Genomic DNA, 8,920 nt, shown 5'->3' on the forward strand with positions numbered 1-8,920 from the left:
AATATATATATATAAAAAAAAGAGAGTGAAGTGCAAACCATATAATACATTTATAACAGAGATTACTATAGTAAATAATTTGTCAGGCAATTTCACAGGTTTTGGTACCTTGTTAATAAGTAAGTAATGTAAGATGGTCAGAGAGTTATGCAAACATATGTTTTGATACATATTCATGACTACAGTACATTTATTTTTGGCACGCGAGAGCAGTCATAAATATTTTTGAACAATCTGTCATATAGACATATAATTAGTTTAACTTTCATAACAAATCAGAATAATAATAACCTACATTATATTACAATTCTAACACACGTAAAGGCGGGTAGAAAAATTAAAGAATTAAGAATTATAAAAATAAAAACAAAATCAATGAAGTAAAAGAAGAAAAAAAAAAGAAAAAAGAATGTAAAAGTTTTAAAAAACTGGAGGAATTCATACAACCAAGTCTGATCTTCATGTATAAATAAAAAAATAAGTAAATACATTATAGATAAAAAAAAAACTCTATTACAATCAGGTTAAATTTGAATCAGTATAATTTAAATGACAAAGAGAGAGAGAATGATTTTTTTTTATTCCCGTACATATGGAGTACATAAGACACAGATCTCCATATGACTTATTGTCGCGAGTTGGAGTACATCCAGAGACAGATTTCCATTATTTCGCAGGTGAACTTTTGTTCCACAGAAGAGGATCGGCACCGTTTGATTGTCAATTTATTTTCTTTATTGTGCATGCATTATATATTTTAGTGTATGTATTTGTGTTTCATTTATTGCAAACAGTTCATAGGAAAAATTAAATTAGTCACAATTAATAAGATTCAAAAATTAAATTCAAAACAAACATTTTGTAAAAAAAAAAAAAAAAAAAAAAAAAAAAAAAAAAAAAAAAAATGAAATCAGGAGATTTCAAACTTAAGGATGTCTGCTGCTCTAATTTAAAATAACAAGGATTTCATGTGGTTGCTTAAAATGAAAACAACTTTGATATTTAAACAAAATAAAGTAATAAAATCATTAGTCTCGTGTGTAGTTTTCAAAATACGAGACATTTAGAAAATGGCGGGAAAAGGGTTTTCTTCAGACTTTACTATTTGTTAACATTGGAATTGTTTTTTACCCTTTAAACCAAGAAAAAATAACAAGGATTTCATGCCGCCGGATCACTAAATCTGAAATGATCTATTGAACAGATTTATGAAGACAAAAGTGGGGTGTCGTGTAAAAAAAAATTTAATACATTTGGATGGATAAAACCTGAGAAAATCGAAAATATGACAAGAATTCAAATACATGACCAGCAGACATCCTTAACAAGGGGGTAATGTTATGAAAGGATTTAAGACGTTTTTAGAAATTGAAATAAAATAGAGCTTATTAAAACAAAAATTATATATTTCTAATTTATTAAGTCAGTTAAAGGTTTAAGACCAATATAAATGTCAAATAATGACATAAGAAAATATATCAAGAAGAAAATACAAAGAAAAGAGTTCATAATTCATAAGAGAAACATACATTATGTAAGATGCAAGATAAGCAAAAATAGTACAAGTCAAGAACCTCATTAGTTATTTGGTACGCGTTTAGAAGGTTATTAGATCGTCGGACACAGATGTATGTCGAATTGATATTACATCCAAGGTTATAACCATATTCTCAGAATCATGAATATTCAGTAAAACATTAAAGACACACGAGAATGTTATTGATAACCAATCAAAAAACTGAGATACAAAGATTGACGTATACAAGATACTAATTAAAATTTACAAATCTTTAATTATCTTTTATTTTTAAGATCAGAAATTGAAATTCTTCCAAAAATGTTATTCTATTTACTTTTAGAAAAAATAATCCTAACGCTTTTCAAAAACAAATAAATACATTCTGCATATTATGAAGCGATAAATGTTTTGGCAACAAATTCCATCGTTTGCAAAAGAAGCTCAATCGTGTCTGGGGAACAAGAATGTCGGGTAATGAATAGTGACTATAAAAGCAAATATAAGTCTACTGCCCGTACATTACAATCCTTGTTCCTACCAGCAAATTGAGTTGTCTTATTTATTTCATTAAAAAGGTGAGTTATATACTGTTACTTAAAGTTATTTAAAAAAAAAAACTTATTGCTAATTAAGTGGAAATAATTCAATAAATTTAAACATACATAAATTTTAGTAAATGCTTTTCATGAGGTTTTTCACTCCATGTTTAACAAATAAAATGGACGTAGTTCATAAGTTAAGTCAAGCAATATTTGAAATAGAAATGCATGTGTTTTTGTTAATTGATAATGTTATTTATTATTAATCTGTATGATATATCCACTGTGATATTTTATCATCAAAAAGAAAAGAATAATAAACATTACAATCCTTGTTCCTACCAGCAAATTGAGTTGTCTTATTTATTTCATTAAAAAGGGTAAGAAGGCGCGAGTCCCACTCTCGCTGCCAAGCCAGTCCACAACAACGACATGTAGTCCCCAGATGTCCAGACATCATTCTACCTACAAGAACCGTAGGAGAACTGAGCAAACGAGAGGAGGCAAAACAACACCATGTCTTTCAATTTAGAAACCACCGAAGACAACCATAATACCAACTTCAACAAGAGATCTCCATGTTCAGTTTCCACCAACAAAAACATCATAAAATCTCCGTCACAACAATAGTAAACTTGAAAATGATAGCAGATAGAATTAAAATACACTTTATTCGTAGTATATGTATGATCATAGTATACAGAAAAACGCAAACCGGAAGTCTAATCTGACTTAAAATTTCGTCCAATGACGGGACAATATCCGGATGACTTTTTTCTCGTTTTTCTCCCAAAATAACTCAATCTGAATAATCATATGAATGGATGACAAATACGACTATGTACTGTACCTATAGGACACAGAGGCGTGTTGATTAATTTATTGTGGAAAGAAGAGAAGCGACAAACAAAATGAGGTCTTCTCGTTTAATAGTAGGCGTGTTGATTAATTTGTTGTGGAAAGAAGAGAAGCGACACACAAAATGAGGTCTTCTCGTTTAATAGTATAGATATGTATTTATCAAAGTTGTACAAAAGTCGAACATGTTAGAATGTTGTTGCTGTTTATAGTTAACACGTTTTTAGTTATTTATAGTAAGGTCGGTTTGTATGGGGTTTAAAGTTTCATGTACGAGTGAATTCAGGTAGTTTAAAGTCATTTGAGCCATTGCAGTTAAAGTGACCAGTAGCACTTTTCCAAATAAATAATACAATAATGTTATATTATTTATTTTCAGATTTGCTGACCTTTAGTATGCGGTTACCAGCACCAGCTGAGAATGTTCGGTGTATTTACACAAAAACATTGATTTCATTATACATATACGAATAATAAATGTGCACTTGTCTCTGCAAGTGGCGTCTCCCATGTGAGAGTTTGTGGTTATTTGATAAATATTTTATATTCGTTTGAGTTTACGAATTAGAATTTAAGTTCTAAAATAGAGCTGAGAATTGTTTGTATTGTAGTAAATTTAATTCTTTGAAATTTTATTTAAATACGCTATTAAACATTACTAAGAGCCAATAAATACAATAATTTTGTATTTTATAACTTAGTGCCTTCAATAAATAGAAGTCGTCATAGAACAGTCTCTAGTATATATTTGTTTAGGGGCCAGCTGAAGGACGCCTCCGGGTGCGGGAATTTCTCGTTGCATTGAAGACCTGTTGGTGACCTTCTGCTATTGTCTGCTCTATGGTCAGGTTGTTGACTCTTTGGCACATTCCCAATTTCTATTCTCAATTTTATCATTTTCATACCGGTATTCGAAATGACTCGTTTCATTGCTATTACAAAAAATATGTCATAATAACTGTACGTGTAGGAGCCAGGGGCAAAAAGGGGACAAAATTATGCCCCCACCCATTTTAAGACAAATTTGAAACTAAAAAATGAAAATGAGAGAACAATCACTAAATTTAAGATTATTACATTACATAGAAAATAGGTTGTTTTTTTTTCTTGTCACTTTCAGAAGTTTGCCTCCACCCCTTTTCAACACAAACTTTTTTCAAACTTATCCATTCTTATAAATGGCATATTTATTTACAAAGGTATACACAGACAGACGTGCCGCCGGAATAATCTCAGCTACAGCGGAGGGGGCATTAATTTTAACGCTTGTCCGTCTGTACGTCCGTACGTATTCATGGGAAAATTTACAAACTGAAAGTTTCCGCAATTTAACTTTATTTTGCCTCAAACAAATACTATGAAACTTATACACAATGCTAATTACCACCACACTGAGATCAAGTTAAAATTTGGTTGGCATCACTTTCACCGTTCGAGCCCATTTATAAGTGGAAAAAAATGTTTAATTTGTCGTCTACGCGCTCTAACTTTATTTGCCTCAACAAAATGTTATGAAAGTTACATACATTGTACAATGCTTATTACCACTTCAACAATGAGCAAACTTCATACCACATAGCAAATCATATAAAACCCCGATGTCATTATATGAAAAAGAGAACTGCTTCAAATGCCATCAGCACCACCGAACCAAAATGTACATATGATACATATGCGGATAATTAGTATGTTCCAGAGAGGTATACAGCCAATAAAAACATAAATTAAAGCTGGTACTCCAGGAATATATTCGCATAGGAGTATTTTCACCTAATTTGACACAAAGCTTTTTTTTTTATCTTTATTATACAAAAAGTTTCTGTAGCCTGTTGTACTCGTCGTTTAATTGCTATTTTAGGAGGGAAATGATAACTTTATTTTGAAATGTTATTTTTAAGTGCAAATCTTTTTTATTGTTACTACCAGAAAGTTTTCTTGTGAATTTTTAACTTATAGTGTCTTTGCTAAAACAGAACCAACATTGAAAGATCAAGTTTTCAGTGTTTACTTAGAAGGTAATATTTTGACACTAGATTTCCCAATGACAGCAATGAAAAAATCCGAAAACCCTGGGTAAAATTGATATCCAGGAACATTGCAAAACATTTTCACCAGTTTCAAAGGCGGTTTTGGGTTAAAGAAATAGCAGAAATAAATTAATAAAAAAAACGTTGAAATTTTATATTACATTCACATATAGTATGTCAAAACTATGTAAGCATCCTCTACAATGAAGGAAAATTTGTCTTTTCGGACACAATGCGAAATGCTTAATTTCTTACAGCATAAAACTCTCAATGTGTTCCCTGTGTGGATAAAAAAAACAACGCTACGATCTCCATTCTTCGCCTGCCTATTCTCTTATTTTACACCTGACAATAATTCTAATTCACTACACCGAAAAGTGGACGACATATTTTTTGTGTTGTATAAATGAGGATGTGCACATTCTCTATGTGCCTGTCCCAAGTCAGGAGCCTGTAATTTGGTGGTTGTCGTTTTTTGCTGTATATCAAATTTGTTTTTTCGTCTGAATTGTTTTACATTTGTCATTTTGGGGTCTTTTATAGCTGACTATGTGATATGGGTCTTACTCATTGACGAAGGCCGTACGTTGACCTATAGTTGTTAATTTCTGAGTCATTTTAGTCTCTTGTGGAGAGTTTTCTCATTGGCAATCATACCACATCTTCTTATTCTTATATTATGAAAGATTCTCAAGTCGACTCATGAAAAGAAGAAGAAAAAAATCGAATAAGGATTGAAGTGACACTTGTCTGACATAATGTCGGCACATATCCTTTGAAAAGTGTTATAATGTTTGTCTGTGCACTATTATATTATTAATCTACGGTATATTTTATCAGATCAGTTGATCAGATTAAGATAATATTTATTGTGTTTGGATTGCAACTGCAATAAAACAGGATTATCTTTCTTGATTTGCGAGTTTTAAATTCTGAATTATGAATGATCTTTCTCGGCTTTCGTAAAAAGCAACTACACTTTATTTTCGCAGATTTAAACGATTTCGCGGCTGTGTCAGCCTAGTATATATATGTAAATATATGAAAAAAATCAAAAGCAATTCAACAGTGTTCAAGCACATTGGTTATAAAATACTGGCACAGAAATATCAATAGCACACCCACGCCTGGTGAACCATCTAATCTCAACCAAATGTTGAGACGGAAAAGATTATTCTGGCACTTCGTGTTGAGCCTTACTGGTTCAAAATATTCAAAATAAACACAGAGTAGGTCGACTTTTCGTCAATTTACTGTAAAGCAATGTGGTTTTTTTTTTTTTGTAAAAAAGGGGAATGTCATGCCATAAATAATTGAATTAGGGTTTGTCTGGTGTATAACACGGACCAATATGATTTAAAATGACATCGGAATGACTTTTCTCCAGCAGGTAAATGTCGTCAGTACAGTCAGTTATTGACAAAATGACAGTGATATTATTGATAAACTTACGTATATATCAATAAATTAGTATTTTTCTAAACCTTATGAACATAAAATTACAGTTTGTTCTTTTTCTTTACTTATATAATTTCATTAAGCTAAATATGTTATAAAGTATGTCATGTTGAGATTTTCTGGTATCGGTTGAGATATCCTGGAACAATGTTGAGATCTTCTGGTGAAAGAAGAATACATAGACTTGCCACAGGAATGGGTATCTTTTTCATAGTCAAATTATATATCAACCGGTAGCAATTTCAACAAAGTAAATGTCAGTGGGTCAGTTATTTTCTATTACGTTTTTTTTTCTATGTTTATAGAATAAAACTGCACATATTGTACTATTGCTGCGTCATTAACGCCCATTGTCCAACTAAATGCATATTCAGGACGAGTACATGAAAATGTTACAAAAATGTAAACCCTCCTTTGTACTAGATTGACACGCCATGTTGTTTCGGAATGAAATTGATATATACGTCCACGTGTATCTTTGTCCATCAGATGAGTTAAGTCTTTTTCAATTAATTTTTATAGTTCGTTCTTATGTTGTACTGTTATTCCACTGTCCAATGTCAGGGGGAGGGTTTGGATCTCGCTTACATGTTTAAACCCGGCACATTATGTATGTATGTGCCCGTCTCAAGTTAGGACCCTGTAATTCAGTGGTTGTCGTTGGTTAATGTGTCACATTTTGTTTTTCGTTCACTTTTCAGTTTTCTCGTTACATGTTTTTTACATTGTCATTTCGGGTCCCTTAATAGCTAACTATGCAGTATAGGATTTGCTTATTGTTGAAGGCCGTTCGGTGACCTATAGTTCTTAATTTCTTTGTCATTTTTTGTCTGTTGTGGAGAGTTGTCTCATTGGCAATTATACCACATCTCCTTTTATATATATGTTTATAGTAGACACAAGGTATTATCCCGCAGTTAAGATTTGTGACTTTTTAAGAACACATTATTCTTTATCTAAGCCTAGAAGTGTTTACTCCTCACTTAAGTTGTGATCACACCTTACCGGATAGCACGAACGGACGGCTAACGGATAAAAGAAAAAGATTTTCGTTGACAAAATTGTTATCCGTTGATGTACTGACCAAATAAAACGTAAAAGGCTAGTCCTGGCACATTTTTTTACCTTTAAAAGACGAAGAAAATATTAAATCATAGGTTTTTAGAAAGATTATTCAATAATCTTTATAATCGTAAAAAATGTTATGCCAGACAATTGTTCTGAAGAAAATATCACAATTATATGTAAACTTTTCTCAACAATTTCAGCCATTTTTTTCTTAAAATTTGACGGAGTAGGATACTGTCCCGGCAGATGTTTTTGGTGTTAATGACATAAAAGTTCATATAATTTTATTTTTTTATAAAGCTATATTCTAAACTTTCCAGTGAACTAAATTTGTTTACCAGACATTTATTTTGAAGAAGATATTTAACTTTGTATTTTGATTTTGAAATATTTTCAACAAAATTTCCAACGTGAAAGGCTACTGTCCTGTAAGATTTTTTTTTATCTTTAAAAGAAGAAAAAATACTAAATTATAAATTTTTAGAATGAACATTTCATAAACTTTATAATCGTAAAAAAATATTCTGCCAGACAGTTGTTTTGTATTTTTTTTTAACTTACTTATTATTTATTTTTATATTTTTTACAGTATTTTAAGTAAATACCCTGTTTTTTTATAATACAATTGATCTTTTAACAATATGTTGAGTAAAACAAAAGTTACAGATAAAAGCGTATTGAAAATAACTGTCCTGGTTTTATCTGTTCTGAGTTAATAGATCTTCCCAAGAAATAAAAGACAATCTATTTGATTGGTTATCGTCGGTCAACGGTTCGTAATGCCGTTCCATCATGATGGATTAATTTCCATCGTGATGCGTTTGACTTCCATCACGATGCTTTTAACTTCCATCACGATGCTTTTAACTTCCTTCGTGATGCTTTTGACTTCCATCATGATGCTTTTAATTTGCATCGTGATGCTTTTGACTTCCATCGCGATGCTTTTCTCAATTCAGTTGCATCGAGATGCTTTCGGCAAGTATCATGATACTTTTAATAAGTATCACGATACTTTTGATAAGTATCACGATGCTTTTGAGTAGTATCATGATACTTGTCGAAAGCATCGTGATACTTATTAAAATCATCACGATGGAAAAACTATCATGATGGAAGTATCATTATTTTGACAAGAACGGCCACTCATACATATAGTCTGATTAGAGTTTTCAATATACATGATATAACCCATAACAGAACAAGTATTAAAAGCAATCAATTTTTCCTGTGTAAGTGCAAAATTATCTTGTAAACAAAGATGTGAAATGTAAAGAAAGAGAGGCTGTCATAATTGGTCAGTTGGTTGTACATTTAAACTGAATATTTACATTTGTAATTGTGTATATGTTTTAAAAAAGAGAAGATAGCGTTAATTAGTGAATTCATACGCATGCCATATTTTCCACTAGCCTCGAGTTTTTCGCCCTCATTTCAATATTCTGCATGTT

Source organism: Mytilus edulis, chromosome 12, assembly GCF_963676685.1.
Source record: "Mytilus edulis chromosome 12, xbMytEdul2.2, whole genome shotgun sequence".
NCBI classification, from domain to species: Eukaryota; Metazoa; Mollusca; class Bivalvia; order Mytilida; family Mytilidae; genus Mytilus; species Mytilus edulis.